This window comes from Channa argus, chromosome 2, assembly GCF_033026475.1.
Source record: "Channa argus isolate prfri chromosome 2, Channa argus male v1.0, whole genome shotgun sequence".
Classification (NCBI taxonomy): Eukaryota; Metazoa; Chordata; class Actinopteri; order Anabantiformes; family Channidae; genus Channa; species Channa argus.
Genome location: NC_090198.1, coordinates 11,561,713 through 11,577,136, shown reverse-complemented (window position 1 = coordinate 11,577,136; position 15,424 = coordinate 11,561,713). Strand labels below are relative to the sequence as shown.

At 39.5% G+C, this 15,424-nt stretch overlaps 1 protein-coding gene across 3 annotated transcripts in view; it reads left to right on the top strand.

The window, feature by feature from the left end:
• The first annotated feature begins 6,896 nt into the window (after positions 1–6,896).
• sema4bb (sema domain, immunoglobulin domain (Ig), transmembrane domain (TM) and short cytoplasmic domain, (semaphorin) 4Bb) overlaps positions 6,897–15,424 on the top strand; it is a 51,758-nt gene continuing 43,230 nt past the window's right edge. Inside the window, exon 1 of one of the 3 annotated variants that reach the window (XM_067495350.1) lies at positions 6,897–7,133. The gene's annotated coding sequence lies outside the window, so the exon portion shown is untranslated. Of the gene's footprint in view, positions 7,134–7,340; positions 7,470–14,938; positions 15,131–15,424 lie in introns of those variants that run through there. The other 2 variants (XM_067495352.1, XM_067495349.1) reach the window with 2 other exon arrangements.

Below are 15,424 nucleotides of genomic sequence, written 5' to 3'. Positions count from 1 at the left end.
GGCCCCAATGTGGTCTGTGTGACATTAGCACACAGCCCTAGCAGATTATGTACAGCCAATCGAATGGTGCATGTCCAGATGACTTAAAAATACAGGCTGTGTCCAAACTCATTCCTTCTTCATATCTATAAGAGCTGGTGTATAACTGAACTGAACTCCAACAACCCCTTCTCCCAGTCTGATTTTAGATTAAGTGTCTGCGATGTAATTAAATGTCTGAAGGCAGAGTTTGTAAATCTATCCACTATACAGATACATAGTGCACAAATGCACATGATATGATAAAAAAGGAAGGAGGGAATGAGGGCCACAGCAGAAATACATATGATCTTGTTGTCAATTGTAATTTTGAAAATTGTTTTTAACATACACTAATGTTGCACTGCAATAGAATCACTAATCTACACATTACTTAGTTCATTTGTTCATTTACAACCATACTCTGTGATCTTGCTGAACTGTGTGCTTCAAATCTCTGACAATATTTGTTCTCACTAAAGGAAAACCTTTCGTCAGCTTTTTCCCATTTCCCTTATGTTCCCACTATGTCATCAGTCTTGTGGATGACTGGCTGCCAAGCTGGTTAATTGGCTGGGTGCTTTGAAATCTGGCTGTGTTTGTGTGACTGACTGACTGACTGACTGACTGACTGACTGTCTTAGAGAATGAATTATTGACCAACTTGCTGCTTTACTGGCTGTCTGCTTTCACTTTTACTTTGACTTATACTGTACATTGTCAACTGAGTCCAAAGGCCAAAGAATACTGTTATTGTACTCTAATACACACTATAGATTTGAGTATTTCCTGTAGTAGGGCAGGGTATACTGGTTTGAGTGTAATCTAATAGAGAAATGTTTCTCAATAGGTGCTTTATTATTATTATAGGGACTTGAACAATTTCAATTATAATACATTTGTAATTTTGTGTTTGTGAGTTTGTGAATTGGGTTTGTAGGGGCTTTGAAATACAGCATGCATGTATATATATATATATATATATATATATAAAACATCATGTTTAACCCATGAAATCACATTTTCTAATGTGCATACTGCAACGGGGAGGAATTAAGAGCCATACGTGCAAAGCTGTACTTAAGGCAATCTGCTACATAATGATATAAAAGTATCGGACCTAGATGCCATAGACCCATATCAGATTGGGGTTAAAACTCACTTTTGGACCATCATTCAGCAAAACATGGGAGTTCTCATTTCTTGTGAAAGATCTGTCATGTTGATGGAAGCAGATTAAAGAGGTCAGGAAGGGAACCGGGTAACTTGTTTTTTTATTTCTGTCATTGTTTCCATGTATGATTGAATAATTATCTCATTAGGTTTGTGCCTTTCATTGCCAGTGTCAACAAAACAAGCTGTTCCAGGAGATCTATCCATCTGTCACCCTGGGTGGTTGAAGTCAGGGACTGTTCCAAGAAAACTCCATATTTGTCCCTTTTTTCTTCCTCTGTCTTGAGAAAGAGGTTTAAGAGATGGTTTAAGGCTGAGTGATCTGGTTTCTCTGTTCCTCCCTTTCAATGTTTTTCATGCACTTGCACATGCTCAGTCAGTTAAACGAAGAATCTGTTTTGACTCTTGCTGTATCCAGAAGTTGATAAATGCAAACTATTTACACAATCTTTTGCATACGTAGAACGATTTTAACACCAGTTACTGTATGACAACATGAACTTGTCAGTGCTTACATCTTTTTTCCTGAAAAGTAAGTGGTGGATGAAATTTAAGCTACACATGCCTCTATGTTTTTTTTTGCCCCAAGCTCTAGGAATCCCTTGACCACAGAGACTCTGTAAAACTGGAGGATCTCATTAAGAACAGAATCGTTTGTTCTGCCAAAAGGAAGACAAAAGATAAACACAGCAACAAGTAAAGGTTCCTTCAAGACAAAGCCGGGCAATAAAGCCTGATGAGTTACAACTTATGAGACAAAGTGATAACCAATCTCTAAATCACTTAAAACAGAGCATAGGAAAAGGCCTTTCAGCCATTGCATGATGTTGATGTGGTGGAATAATAGGACATGAGACTGGAAATGACAACAACTGTGCTCCAGTAATTAGTCTTACATCACTTGTGTTATAGTTAAAATAAACAAGGCTTTCGTGAAATATAACATGTTTTGGAGTGGGACAGTGCAAATGTGATATTTCTACAAACACAGACTCAGAAAAACAATCTGTGTTGGTAGACTAATGCCACCTTTGAAGAAGGAAGCTATTTTGACAGCTGGATTAGAAGCAAAATTTTAAAGCACTTTGGATAAAAATGCTACATAGGCAGACCATTTACCATTTACCAATTTCCCAGAATTCCCTGCTAAAGTCTGAGTGGTTGATAATGTAGCAGTTCAGTGGTGTCAAAAAGTAATGGATTTGCTGTTTCTCATTTTCTTGAGAAATGGATGACGAGATGAAGACCACTCTACTGCCTGTGTGAATGCAGCTGGAACAAGGAGGCAATTAGCCAATAAGAGTGGAATCAGGGGGAAACAACCTGGCTGTGTTCAAGATTAAAAATACACCTAAAAGCACCTCAAAACTTTTCTAATTAACACAGTTACTCCTGCTTGTTTAATCCATCCACATACTGAAACAAGGAGCCAGCGGATGAAAGTAATAGAGACACAATGTCAGTACTCAATGTTACCATGATGGACACTATTCTCAAAAGGACACAGCATATCAGCACTTTCCTGACTGGCACTGAAAACCACAGAAGTTGACCCTTCACCCCTTTAGCATTTGACATTTACATTCTAATGTAGCTTTTCTACAGATACGTGTAGTAAAGTTTTCAGTCCCACATACATTTGAAAAGGCCCAATTTAGTTTGGGTGTAGCTGGCGGTCAAGTGAGTGTGTCTTTGGGGAGAAAAGAAAAGGACAATCATGTATGCTTTTCTCTGCACAACCTTAGTAAGTCCTTCAGCTGCTTCGGGGCAAGAACAGAAGTCCCTGTGTATCCAGACAGAGAATCAGAGGGGCCTGGCTGGCCGTAGGGTTGCCAAGGCAACAGGGAACAGTTCAGGCATGGTGGTGAAAGAAGAAGGGGTCTTGGCTGATAGGGATAACTGGAGACACCAGGGGACACCTTTGTGCATAAAGATACTCAACGATTCGATCTGAGGGGAAAAAGAGAAGCTTTAAAAAAAAAACTACACCAAACTAAATTAAATAGTGCTGGTTAAGCAGTGTCTGAAATTGAAGAGCCCAGTATCAGGATATGTAGCTCACGATTGGACACAGACCATTTTCTGGTATCCAGACCAGCATGAATGGGTGCTTTGATCTATTTCTCATGTCTGCTCTATTAGATACATGGTCCACTGTGCATGGAAATTTAACACACTTGAAATTATGTTGAACTAATTCATAACACTGAGGAAAAATACTGTAAATCTAATACAAATTTACACTGATGCTTGAGGTTAAATACAAGTCTTGGCTCAAACATGGATTCATCCCTTCCACCTGTTCACTTCTTTTATTCAAAATCAATGAAAATGTTACTAATACTGGATACTGCTTAAATTTAAAAACAGTGATATGTATTCACCCTGACTGAAAGGCATCCTCAGCCTTGTCTCAAAATGTCATCTGTCGAAATGTCAGCACAGTAAATATGTGTTTTTCTAATGGAAGCATCCTGTCACGTAGTGTTTTAACATAATTTTCAAATAGGCTCCAGTAATCCAAATTAAATCACAAGTTGAGCAATGTTTCAGCATATGTATCAATGGTATGTAACACAGCAGACCGAACATTTAAAAACATGCACTCTGCAGCTAGTTTTATGGACTATTCACTGCAGCTTGGTCTGGTCTGGTCTTTCAACGTTCTTACTGCTTACTTTCATGGGCCTGGGAACCCTGCCACTATGTTGACTTTAGATGTGAACCCTTGACAAAGGGCATGGTTTTGTTTTTGTAGGACCAGGAAGACACCGCTTCACTGGAAGTTACACATAACAAACTGACCAGTCACTCTGCATTTTATCGTCCTACTTTATTCTTAACAGGATAATAGCAGTAAATAAATTGAGAAAAGTATAATGTATTAACTTTGCTTTCGTTGTGGCTCCCACAATAAACAGGCACCCGTCCAGGAAGTGTACAGTATATGTTGGATACAAATGAATTATGTGTGGACAAAGGTCCATTAGCCTTTGTCACATTTCATTTGGTGAGTCTCTAATAGCTCATCACAGAGAAAAGGTCAAACCTATTTACCGCAGGTTATAAAAAAAGAAGTTGTGCATTATTGCTTCACCTTAGAAATTTTTACAAAAGTAGTCAAGCAGAATTGGAATATCTACAGCATTACTTTTGATTACATTCCTGATAGGGATGTTCTAATAACCACTGCTTCAGTGCATATTACATCAAACACCATGAATCGAGTTTTAAATGAGGCACTGTTGTTTGACAGCTGAGCTCATGGAAGATGCATGGAGGTGCAAAGTCAGCATTCCGATGAAGAGATTAAAGGATAAGGACATGAAAGGAGGCCAATTTTAGTCAGGTACTGATTGTGGCCAAATGCACTCTTAACTTGAAACAGCAGCAAACAAGCGCTGGGTGAAGGTGAGTGTGAAAATATCCAATAACTCAAAATGATATTGGCAAAAGAAACTCGAGCGGCAGCACTTCTGAAAGCAGGACGGGAACATGCCAGAAATACTGTAAATAGAAAACAATCATCAATCATTTCCCCTGTACACTGGAGCATAATAACGGCATTAGTATTGCATTAACCTATGTCACTGCTGAATCACAGTTGTGTTATCTTTCAAACAAAGCTCCATTGCTATTCCTGTTATATCACACTTAATGAATTTGTCTTTGGCCTGAAATCTCTGAAGGCTTGGACATTTAAAAGCGTGAAATCCATTCATTACCCTGGTTCAGCTCAAGGAGTCAAATACAATCTGTGAATTTTCAGTGAAGAGTGTCTCTTTGGTGAACTTTGATGTGTGAATTTACAACGCTAAGCAACAGCAAGGTGTTTTGACAGTGCTGACCTTTACAGGGAATGAGACCTGGGCATCCAGAGTAAATAGCAGTGTGGTAAGTTGTGCATATTTTGTAAAAATTATGCAACACTTCTCTATATATTTTCAGGAGCAATTGTTGGATGTACGGTAAAACATAAACCTGGATGTTTTACAACCACACATTTTAGTGACACATCCACTGTAAAGAGACAGTTTAGATAACGTGCTGCCGTTTAAATAGACAGTATAGAAGACCTGTGATCACCTGAGGATGCACAATAGCCTAAACATTCAGCAAACACTCACAAGGCACAAGCACAGCTGTTGTGTTCTCTGATGCTGGGGGACAAGTTAACCAATACGAAGCAGAAGTTCAGTGAACAGATTTGTTTTTTTAGCTGTTGGTGGTTTTCCAAATACAGTTTTTTATATTTTCAGGGGACATAGATTGTGTAGTGGAAAATGTTGGGTTTTTATATTTTAATGTGACATATTTTAATATGACAGCCTTATATTTGCACAACACTCACCATCCACTGGGGCAGTTGCACTCTTTGGCATTTGCAGACAGTGACAGTATGAGGCAGGAGTTGATGATACAAATAAAGTCTTTTGAATGAATTTATTGTCCCACTGAGACTGAGCTGACTTGCTAATGAGCTGTTAGTGAGCCTCCTAGCTTGGGGTGTTGTATTTTAAACCTTTAATAATTTATTATTAAGTAATTAAAAAAGTAAAATGCCAGTGTAAGGTAGAGAGAATAAGACTGTAAGTGTGAGGGACTAGCAAGTTAGTGGTTCACCAGCTACAGCTGTTAACTAACTTTTCTTTTTTTTTTTCACAAATGACAAAAAGGGAGGTTTGCTGTTGTGCAGCTTAGGAGATGAAAAGTGGATATAGTAGGTGTAAGTCTCTTAAAGCTTGCAGGGCAAACAGACATAACAAAAACCCCTTCTATCTTTCTCCTTTACTGTCGTGTCCCTGATTGGTACTGACAGAGCAGAGGTGCGAGGATGACCCTGAGCTGTCATTGTTTTCCTACCAGTGCCCTGGCTTCTCACCCACTCTCTCTCCATCTTTCTCCATTTCTGTTAAGTTTTAAGGATAGTGAGCTGTACAAGGACAGGTGATTGCTGTAAGGTAGAAAAGTATGTGTTCTCTTGTCCTTCATTTAGAGATGTCCTATGTCCAAGCCAGCAGAAAGTGTTTGGAATCACTCACCTGAAATGTCAGTGACTTCCTAACAGGGTGTCCATCAGTGCTTTTTCAAACTGACAAGGGAGCCATTAGATGGCAGCTCTGAGTGTGTGTCCCGTGGTGAAAAGGGGTGGGGTTGATTTTTTTTTTTTCATTTCTGTCCATTTGCAACTGTTGACTGAAAAGAAAACCAGCATCTGGAATGCATCTTTGCATGAAAGCTGTAAGAATCACCGCCTACTTAATTATATTTACCAGGAGGTTTGATTATAGCTGTTGTTTATGTTCTGCTTATATACAGTATTTTCAACCACACACACACACACACACACACACACACACACACACACACACGCACACACACATACACACACAGGTGCAATAAGCATGACGACACAGCATTGTATACAGCATGGACACAATTTTTAATTTAATTCATCCTGTGCTCTGTTGCAAATAATGAATATACAGTGATGGTGGTACAGACACAAATACAAACACAAGGGTACTCACACACAAACAAACACACACACACACACACACACACCTTCCCCTAACTGTAGCCCACCCCCTTCAAACCTACCATTCCCTAGTCCATGATGTAATGCTATCAGACCCCTCCTCTGCTGTCTCTCCCTCCCTCCTCCTCTCACACACTCTTCTCTCTCTCTTCATCTCCTCATTCTATTGGTGGCTCCCGCCTGCATCTGCTGTATCAGCTCTGACTTCCCACACACACATACACACTTGCATGCACACACTCACATACTTGCACTCCCACACACACACATACACACATGCATGCACACTCCCACACTCCCTCTCACACACTCTTACACATGCACTATCAGGGGGATTCCTCCGCCACTGCAGCTTCTGCTCGCTCCACCTGGCTGGTGTCTTCTGCTGTGGGGGAAAAGCACGGTGAGTCCCTCCTTTCTCTGATGACAGCAGGCGATTGTGCTTCACAATAAGACAAAAGGGTGAAAGGACATTGTTTTTTCTGCAGAAATTGGCGGATTAACACCGGGAAGCATTGCTGCCACTGCAGCCTGGGGAGAAGAAGCTTGCAGCTGAGTTTGTGCTTAGAGTAATGAAGTGGTGTGAGGCTGCTCAGTTACTACAGATACCGGTCATCTCACCGGGTGCCATGGCAATGGATTGCATTCAGTCAGGGTCTTGGCTCATTATGTGTCTGTGTCCTAGAAAGGTGCTGGATGCTGAGGGGAGCTGCACGTGTGTGTATGTGATTTCAGTGAGGTGAGAAATCTGCTTGTTTGCATACGTGTGCATGTGCAGCCTGACAGGAAACCTAAATGCTGTGGCTTATGCTGTCTATTGCCTCCTTTAAAGATGCCAGTTGCTTGATTTGAGATAACATAGAAAGGGAAAAAGAAACTGAATCACATAAATATGCAACCAAAGCAGCTTCTGCATTAAGTTGCTATGGTGGTTTAGTTTGTTCTGACTCCTGCCAAATGGACAGGTTGTGTATAGTGGCTACACTGAGTCACTGACAGTCACATTATACACTGTTCCTGTTGTTTTACTGACAAAAGGGTGTGTGCATGTGGTGTGAACTTCCGTGCCTGTGTCATTTGGACACTTGCAAAACTCCCTGTGTCTCTTCCATCCCCATTAAGGCTCAATGAGATTGAGTCTAATAGGAAAAGTAATTCTATTATTTCCACAGCTTTTGACTGCTAAATGACACATTAATGATAATGGAAATTGGTGAATGAAGTCACTGGTGCATTTTTCTTCCTTGGGTGAGTTTGACCAAATTGAATTTTGTGTAGCTTTGCACTGCAACCTAACCTTTTATATCCAGTGTGTTGAAATGTTAATATTTTATATGGCTGGTCTACATCACATGTGGACACTCTCATAACTAATTCATCCAGATGTTTTTTCCATTTCTGTATCACGTGAAGCTGACAAAAAAGCCAGACATGATTCATTGCTTTTCCATTTTACTAGAAAAGCCAAACGTGGGTTCATTTATAAGTATCTCCATCCTATCAAAGTGATTGGTACATTAGTGAGATCCAAATTCAAATATATAATTAATAAAGCTGGAAGTGGAATTCACCAAATGCCATTACTTCACTGGCTATGTTTTCCATGCTAGATAATCTGCATTCTTTAATTAACCAACACACAAATTAGCTTTGCTATGCGTTTCAATATTATCAGTAAATGCAGATACAACCACACAGAATGGAAGGAATCCAATAAGATATTTAAGAAATCTGTTAACCTTCTTCAAATTCTTCCTGGTCCCTTATAAAAGACCAAATATTTTTAATCAATTATTAGCACATGAAACAGCTCTTCCTCGAGGCTGTTTAACTTTGACATACTCTCTTTAGGTATAAATGGAAAGTAATTGCGATGCTGGTCCAACAACAACTAATAAACCATCAGACAAGCAGGAAGTGCAGCGTATAGTCAGTTCACATTGACTGCTAGAGCATTAGTTGAGTCTTTAAAAGGTTAGTGTGTGATCATTCTGAGATAGTTTATTGATTTCTTACTGTTTGAATCCCATTACAGTCGACAACAGACAGTGTGCCTCCCCACTGCCCCAAAGACCAAGAGCTATTATTGCACGCATAAGCTGTAGTTTGTGAATGTAGTCTAAATTGAGTCTAAATGTTAATATGCTCTTTGAAGCAGTTCATCAGTTGTTAGACTATCTTCTGATTGTGGTAGTTCCCCCCGTCTGACTTTACAGCCTCCTGTGAAGTGGAGTTGAGGTTGCAGAATGATGTGTGTATGTACAGTTTAAATGTTGACTGAACATCTCAAATTTGTACCTGATTTCATGGGGTGCACTTACATCAAGGGCGGCTGTGGCACAGGAGGTAGTGCAGTCGCCCCCTAATCCCCTGTGTTGTTGGTTCGATCCTTGGCACCTCCGGTCACAAGCAAAACACTGAACCCCAACCCCATCTTAGTTGCATTGCAGTTCCCTTATCAGTGGGTATGATTGTGAATGTGAATGGGTGAATGAGAAGCTCTTTAGGTACCAATAGGTAGAAAAGTGTCAGATAAGGGCAGGACATTTACAGGTAGAATAGCAGAGGACTAGCAAAATAAAAAATGTGATTTCAGTCAGTATTGCATGGACTTTGGCTGTGTCAGGCTGGGTAACCAATTAGTTCCTGCTGACAGCACAAAAGGATTCACATCAGGACAGTCACTATTTCCTTGCCCATTCTACACACAGTCTTTTACATGTGCACTTTAGCCAATGGTGTCATCTTTTTTCAACCAAACCTTTTGGATTTTAAGGGCATTAAATGTGAGGCCTCTTTATGGCAAAAACAGACGTGAGACAGCTGCTAGGGTTCTTCCATCCTGAAGCACTTTTGTTCCACAATAACACTAAAATACACTTTATCCAAACAGCTCTGGAAAATGCTAAAATACTTCTTCTAACTCTCAACATGTAATCATTCCAAAGTAAAGATGTGTGTCTCACATTTCAGAGCACACTGATACCTGGCACTGTTGAGAATCTAAACAATGAACAGATGGTAAAGAGCAAAGAAAAATATGGGGGATGATCCTTGCTCATAAGAAAATCTAGTCTGTTTGGTCAAACCTGCATTGTTAATTGTTGGTTTCAGCATTCCAAAACACTGAATCATTATGGTAAACCAGTCAGATTTCATACTTGCTCAAAAAATAAGTAGACTCACTAATATTTTGCTTTGCCATCCAAGCAGCTGATGGAAATTTCACTCTGTTTTCAATGAATTGTTTTTCCTAACATTCCACAATTCTCCACAGAGCTTCTGAGAGCAGAGCAGATTAAAGTTTACATTTGCTACTCTTTATTTCAGGAAAGATTACAAAAATATTCATTGGTAAACATACCATAACACCCCCAAAACATAAATGCAATTTCTTGCCTTTAATGGTATTCCACTTTAAAGCTATATTATATTTAATGTCAAGATTAATAAGGGTACAAATTCATAAAAAATCAGAAACTCATTAATTCATTCTCAGTGCCTGGAGGCTTTCTTCAACAGCCCCCAGACCCCCCAACCCCGCCCCCCCCCTCGCTGTGCAGCTGCGGAGGACCTTCACCTATGCCCTCCTACTGCTGCATCTATAACCTCCCAAAAACACAAAGAAAGATCTAGACAAAGAGACAAATGTATGTGTTGTGCAAAGGCACAAACCAACATCTTTATTTTACCTGCACTGGCCAACAATGATGTCACTTCCATCAAGCTCTCAGGAGAAAATCAAACCACAGGTGCATTAATGTCATAACATCCTATAGAAGTTGAGCATATGGCATGCGGGCTCCCTCCTCACCATGGACATAGAAGCTGATTTGGTTTTTTTATTCAGTATGAAAAATAAAAAGAAATCGAGACAGTTAGGTGGTTTTGGCATGTGCACAAGGATTCAAGTCTATTTCTCACTTTTTGCCACAGGTTTCCTATTTGTCCTTCATTGTTTGTGTGTTGTCTCAGAAATCCCATTAAGCATTTTCCTTTTTGTTCTGTTTTACCAAGCAAGAAAACTTAAATCAAATGAATTAAAAATATAACACACGGCCAAACCTTGAAGGATTGGTAGTTCCAGCCACCAACTCATGTCATTTTCTACAATAAACGGTATTGACAAATTAGCTTTTAACCTGTCGGCTTTAATTATGATCAGGAACCAGCTTCAGAAACTGATAGAACCTGAGAGATGATTGAACATGTCAGGAATTAAAGCAAAAAACTACACACTAACTGAAGTCAATTACATAATTTACATTTCCTGTTTAATTATTGTTACCAAAAACAAGTTATTTTTGACATGTGAGAAAGAGAGAGAGACAGAGAGAGATAAAGATGGAGCAATGCCAATGAGACAGAAGGGAAGGATGGAACCAGGGGAAGTCAGCTCTCTTGTCTTTGATATGGTTGTGATGTGCTATCATAATGACTGTTACTCTTTCCAGACTGATGCTGTGGTCACACTGGCTGTTACAGAAGCTTGAATGCATTACCCGTTTTATACAGGGTCAGTTGACCCAAAAACACAATACGAAAGTCATGTTCTGTCATTTGCCTCTGGTGGAATATATCTGGATATGCCCATCATTGCAGTTTTATGAGCCCACCCCCAAAGATCTTTGTCACACTTTTGTCTTTTAATCTCATCCCAATAGAGGTAAAATTGTTTGTCTATGGAACCCACAGTATGACATGATTTTAATGTCAATGTCAGTGTTTTAATGTTGGTACTCCACCTGCCACAACGGTTTAGTGGAGACTGAAGCGTCCCAACTACTACACTGTAGATTGCCCTAAAATTTTATGTGGACATTTGTGAATCACAAAAGATTCGGAATGACAAAATTAATGATATTCCCAAAAGTTGCAGATTTACTTTAACTTTTTACCAAACCCATTAGATACATACTATTTTATAATCTGAGTACTACATACTAGTGTATATAGTATTTTACCAGCTAGTCTGCAATTTAAAATATTTTACCATTCAATTCATCGTTTCTGAAAAACAACTTTGCATGCATATCGGCATTTTTATTTTCACACGCTTTTTTGTAGCTGCAGCTGTATGTCCATCATTCATGGTTATTTAAAAATGCCCAGCTGTGAACAGGTCCTATAATTTCTGTTTGAAATATATTATGAAAGAAATATACATTAAAAGCATGTAAGCATGAGTCTGTACTTCATTCACATCATATGATAAAATCTTTATAGTATCAATGTGTAGTACAGTTCTAAGATGATAAATATAACATCTACATGTTAGCATTGCCAATGTGAGCAAGGTAATTTGCCAACATGGCTGAGACATGGGGCAAACACATTTATGGCCCATAGTTCTGATGTAAATTATGAATTAATTTTTATCTCCATGCATATTTGTAACAACACACTATTTTACCTGGTGAGTCCAAATGGGTTTACATGTGCATACAAGTTACTAACAAACATTCATTTTGACTCTTATCTGGTTCAAGAAACATTTGAGCCAGTTAGACAAATATGGGAAGACATATGGGAAATTGTCACAGCTAACAGTGCATGCAGTTTGATTTAAAGGTACAAAAACAGCAAGTTATTTCAATCCAAGATATACGAGCAACTTGTCAAAACAGCTTGAGCCAGGATCATTTATAGAGGGAGCAAATGGGAAACTTTCAGAGCAGAGTGCTGCATTAGTTGAATAGTCATGAATCATCAGTGTGAAAAGAGAAGGTCTCCTGTGAGAGAAAGGGCGCAGTGGAGACGTTTTTGGGACTGTCAGAGTGGGACAAGGTGGGAGATGAGTCATCGCAGTGTGCGGGAGGCACCTGCAAGCAGGCTGCTCTGACCTCATCACAGCCTGTGGAGCTTTACTGGTCAGGGGGAGTGCAGCTTATCGTGAGAGTCAAGAGCATGTCAACAACTCTTATCCTCGCCCCCTCCAACAGAGACTATGCATGTTATATGTAAGTGGGAAATATGAGAGCATGAAGGGCATCCGGTGTAAAAACACATGCCAAATCAACGTGCGGAACATGTTCCGCTGTGGCGACCCCCTGAAGGGACAAGCCGAAAGCCGTTGATCTAGCATGTTAGCATGCTAACATTTGCTTGTTAGCTCTAAACATAAGTTACAGCTGAGAAAAATTTCATATGTTATTCTGAAAAAAACAGGACAGACCGTGCATGTATGTAGACAATATAATAGCAATCAACACTTGTAGAGATTATTCAATCAGGACCAAGGTCAAATCACTGTTTGTGGTTTGTGGTCATTTTTTAAAACAGTACCATTTCTTTTCACTTTTTTTTGTTTGTTTTTCTTGAATCATCAATAAATATGTAAATAACACCATGCAATACGCAACATTTAAACCTTCTGCCATCTGAGACTGTTTGTCAAATAAAGAATAACCAGATAATCCCATTGACATAAATCTCACCCTGAGCTGAGCTACTACTGCTTACAGCTTTTGTCGAGCCTGTAAATTCACAAAACATTTAGGTGAGTCTCCAAATGTGGTGCTCTGTTTCACTGAAAGAGTCTGTCATGTACTTAACCCCAATAAAAGCTCCATGGGTGGGAATGACCTTAATATGAATGGCTTCTGTGTGCTCCCCGGTGCATTCACGTGCCACAACAAGGGGATATTATGTGAGTGGAGTTGTGGATTAAGTGGAGTTGTGGTGTTTGTGTTTGTCAAATGCAACCTATGGAAACAGCAGTTTTCTCTAAATCAGAAATAATTTCTTTGTACAAAATGGTCCAGATAAGCCTGATGTGCTCAATACCAAGTGGCTATTTATTCTTATGAAAGTGCTTCATCTAATGTGTAGAGCTACATGACATCTTGTTATTGCATCTCCAGTTCATGAGGTCCATCTTCTGAGGATCATATTTGCCTTTTTGAAATCAACTTCTTGAAGACCTCAGACAGTGTTTGGTTCTGAAGAGTGTAAATTACTGCAGAAAGGTAATAAAGAGAATTCTGACCATCTTTATAGGACATCCTGTTGCTGAATGGTCCATTCACTCCATATTGTTTCAAGTCTTTTTCATAGGTTGGGTGATTTTAATCTTCTCAGAAGTAATCCTTAAATGAATGAGCTTACTGAGGATTTGGCAGTTAAAAGAGAGAAACTTTGATTTGGAATCTGTTTTTTAGAGGACATAAGAGAGACGTGCATACATCCATCTGTGGCACAGTCACACAAAACCAGCCAAAGTATTTCTAGAATAAAGCATCAGGTTCATATTCAAGCTCATATTCTTCTGTGTCACCAAATGCAAGGGACTGGAGAGTAATTCTAAAAACTATATTCCCCCTCTGGGTATCTAGAGTTGTTTTGTGTTATGCTTCATGCTTGATTTGTATTTTTCCTTGTTCAAAAAAGATGTCAATTTCTGATTGGAGAGAGGTGCAGCCATGCTATCTATGGTTTGGACTGAAAAAGTATTAAAGAAGACTGGACTTGCGGTGTTGAGGTCTTTGCCTTTGTACATAATCCTCTGTAATTCTCTTTGTGATGCATGCTCTGAGTTGTCAGTCATTGTTTGAAGGCTGAGAGGGAGCCCCGAGAAAAGAGAGAAAGAGGATCACTGATACCTATGGCAATTGAGTAGGGAAACTTTTTCGCAGCAAAGAAATGTGTCACTGGGGGGGTTTAGAACATTTTTCATAGTTTATGAACATTTGTAGACTATGTTTCTTTTATTGAGGGAAATAGTACATAGCCTCTGCAGCACAGCAAAGTTGGGCAATTTCTCGCCTTCCTTTATATATTCTAAATCAAATCAATCAAGTGAAAACCAGACAACAAACAAGAGATTTTGAATTTCCACATACTCTTTTTCCATGTTCCCAGATGTCTCACAAATGCCCCCAGAGGGTTTGGAGACCTTTTAAATCTTTTAAGTAAAAATATTTACAGCCTCTGCAACAAATAAGAGTTTACCCTCGTTCACTGTGCTACGCGTCACTTTTTACCCACTCTTTACATTATTTGTGAACCCTTTTCCTGTAAAAGTGGTAAAACTGCACATGTAATTTGTTACTTTTGTTATTTTTCCCGGCTTGGTAAACTTGAAGTGATTCCTTTAAAGATGAAGAGGATGAGGGACCAGTGTGTGCTGCTGTGTGCAGCTGCAGGCAGGCAGCGTGTGCGGTGGGAGGAGTCAAAGTTAGGAGGCTTGAATGCGTCCTGCCCTCGGTTTGTAGTAAAACAGGCTCGTCTTCAAGCGCACGGAGGATGGACTGCACGGACACACTAATGGACTCTGCGAACAACAAATCTATGTGCACTTTACGGATTTAAATATAGTTTTTGGTCCATTTTTCCGACAGTTGTTTTTTCACAAAATCCCTGAGCTGTGACCCGGGTTTTATGCTCTACCGCTCCTGGATGGTGAGCTCTTCTTGTTCCTATTCCGTCTTCTTTGCTTTTCAGGTTAAACACCTTCACAGGGAGCACAGATGAGAAGGGGTGAAGTGTGGTCTCATTAAGGTCCAGCAGATTTCTGTTTTTGTTAGCTGAAGAGCCTTGTTGCCTGGTGTATTAGAGGTTTTCTGTGGAGGGGATTTATTCTAAGATGTGATCTTTATAGCTTAAGCAAAGATCTCTAATACATTGCTGTGTTCAGTCGTGGTTTGACACACATTACTAATCCAAACTGAATACAGCCTGTTCCTCAGGATGTAT